Source organism: Gossypium hirsutum, chromosome D03 (genome assembly GCF_007990345.1).
Source record: "Gossypium hirsutum isolate 1008001.06 chromosome D03, Gossypium_hirsutum_v2.1, whole genome shotgun sequence".
Classification (NCBI taxonomy): Eukaryota; Viridiplantae; Streptophyta; class Magnoliopsida; order Malvales; family Malvaceae; genus Gossypium; species Gossypium hirsutum.
The window spans coordinates 9,298,713-9,301,737 of NC_053439.1; the positions used below are offsets into that span (position 1 = coordinate 9,298,713).

At 36.0% G+C, this 3,025-nt stretch overlaps 1 non-coding gene across 1 annotated transcript; it reads right to left on the minus strand.

Annotated features, from left to right (window-relative positions):
* Nucleotides 1–2,718: 2,718 nt before the first annotated feature.
* Nucleotides 2,719–2,825, minus strand: LOC121215677 (small nucleolar RNA R71). The gene has a single exon (XR_005911653.1). It is a non-coding gene; the product is annotated as a small nucleolar RNA R71 (small nucleolar RNA).
* Between the last annotated feature and the right edge of the window lie 200 nt (nt 2,826–3,025).

A 3,025-nucleotide genomic window follows, 5' to 3' on the forward strand; every position in this document is an offset into this window, starting at 1 on the left:
GTAACACCCCATACCCGGCCTAGACGAAAGGCCATGTCTGAAGAATTACACCAATGATTTTTCCCAAATACGAGTTTCCAAAATTTAGTTTTTTTTTAAAAACCATTAAGAATGAAAGGAACTTAACAAACATAAAGTTCAATCCACGATTTAGCACCCTAAGAATTCAAATTTACGAAAAACATGTTACAACTACTATTAACGTAAAAGATAATAAGTGGAACGACCGAGCTCAAAATTCGCCGACTCAATCAACCTTGAGGTTTACCTACAGTTCAATTAACAGTCAAAATGAGTAACTAACTCAACAAACGGATTCAAAACACAATCAACAGAAATATGTTTGCAAAAGTAACTTCTCAACCATTAACATAAACAGAAAGAGAGAATGTACAGTTCTGCTTAACAAAACAGATGTTTAGCAAAGTCATCAATTTCAGGTACGGAACAAATCAGAATCAAATGCAGTTTCCTACCCCTATCCACTACACACCGTCTCCATCCAACCCAACACACCACAATAGGTATTCAATACCCATCTCGCCCTATACACCATATAGTGTTGGTATGACACATTTCAGAATATTTGCAGCCTCGCTGCTTTACAGATTGCGTTAAACACTGAATTCAATTACAATTTTCGTAGCTTATCCACTGATTCAAAGTAAATCACTACCTCCCATATACAGTTCCCAACCCAATACAAATATAGATTTTAAGTGACGATTAATGCAAAAGTTTGTATAACCATTTAGATACAGATCCAGCTCGTACAAAATATAAATATCAACATCACTAAGGATTTTCACATGTAATACTCACACATATATCCAGCACCCAGTCAAGGATCACAAAATAGCAATTTATACAATTCAATGCAATTTATACAAACCCCACAGAGGATCGGCATCCGTTTCAAATGATACACGCAGCCCAAGGAAAATCAAGTTCTTTGTCCACATAGTCGTATGGTTTCACACGGCCTGCATAGCTGGCCTGTGTGGCCTCGTACACCTGTGTCAGTGGCCCGTGTGGTCCTAGCACGCAAATAGTGGGTCACACGGCCTAGACACACGCCTATATCCCTAGCCCGTGTGAACCCTGAACTAAATATTCCCATACACAGTCTGGACACACTCCTGTGTCCCTAGCCCATGTGCCTCTAATTCATGAACAGTGTATTACACAGTTTTCCATACGGCTTAACACACGGCTGTGTGGTTCACACGGCCTGCCACATGCAAGTGTGGCGTCGACAGTCATGTTTCCAACATCCAAAATTCACAGAAAGTTAGGTTTTCGATACGCACCTATTAGTGATTCGAAGTATGAACAATGCAGTAGACTTCCGAAGCCTAAAATGACCATTCAATAGCTCTATTAACAACCTAGTTGAACCAAAACGCTAATTCACAGTCAAAATTAAATTATGTCAAAACTTTGACACAAAACCACGAACACAAAACATTCACTTACCACAGATCGCTCAGGCCCTAAATTAAACTTAAATTGTTGGAGGAATACTCCTCTCAGGATCTCCGCCTAAACGAAAACAAAATGAGCAATTAACAAGAATTTAAGGCACACTAGCAGGAACTTCCAAACTCACAGAGCAACATTGAAAATAAATAAAATGAAATTATAACAACAAGAAACTTACGCAGAACTCTTCAATCGAAGAAATGAACGACATAGTATCCTCTATTTAACCCATTAGCATAGTTACCAAAGTAATTGAACAAAAGAGAGAAAAGAGGAAGGAAGTAGAAAACAAAAAGAAAGAAAAAAAGAAAGGGGAATGAATGAAGGAAGGACGTCAAATAAAAATAATAATAATAACTAACCAAAAACGTTTAAAACATTTAACAGATAGCACACAAAATGAAAGTTTCTCTGTCGTTTGCTCAGAGATTCGAACACAGGACCAGTAAGTAAACAGAAGCTTAAACATTAAACCAGCAAGCTCAGTCTTGACATAAATTTACACAAAATTAAACTTAAGTCGATAGTTCACGGATAGAGATCCATGTAAAAATTAAATAGCAAGACATTTATTTAAATTAATTTAGGAATTTTTATTTTAGTTTTAATATTTTTAATTTATTTTCTACATTCTAATTTTTTTTCTTTTTTTTATTCCTACAAGTTCCCTTGGTTTATAACTAGAGGCAACCTGTTGGAACCGTTAATTTTTTACAGTGAGATCAAGAAAATTATTCATAGAAATCAGAGAGAAGTTAGAAAAGTAAGACAATGTCAACATATCTTAATAGACCATCAAGAGAAAAAGGGCATAACTGTAGAGATGGATAATAATCTTGGTAATCAACAACTTCCTACAAGTCCTACTCTTCAGAATATGTATAACTATGCTAGGCCCACTCTGGTTGGAGCTGAATCGAGTATCGCCAGACAGACTATTACTGCAAACAATTTTGAAATTAAGCTGAACACAATTAGATGGTGCAGCAATATGTTCATTTTGATAGATTGCAAGATAAAGATCTGAATGCTCATTTGACTAACTTTTTAGAGATCTACGATACATTTAAGACCAATGGCAGTACTCATGATGTCATACGCTTATGGTTGTTCCCTTTCTCTTTGAGGAACAAGGCAAAACAGTAGTTGAATTCACTACCACAGGGTTCCATCATGACTTGGGCTCAGATGACTGAGAAGTTTCTGTTGAAATACTTTTAATTGGCCAAAACAACTAAGTTGAGGAATTACATCTCTTCTTTTTCTCAATCTGAGCTAGAGACACTATATGATGCATGGAAGAGATTTAAGGATCTTCTAAGAAGGTTTCCTCATCATGAGTTACCTTTTTGGTTACAAGTTTAAACTTATTCAATGGTTTAAATCCCTCGACTAGGTAAATAATTGATACAGTGGCTAGTGGAACACTGAATAATAAGGCACTTGAAGCAACCTAAGAATTTATTGAGGAGATTACACTGAATAACTATTAGTGGCAAGTTATGAGAATGAAGTCGAATTTGGAAGAGATGTTCAACATTTA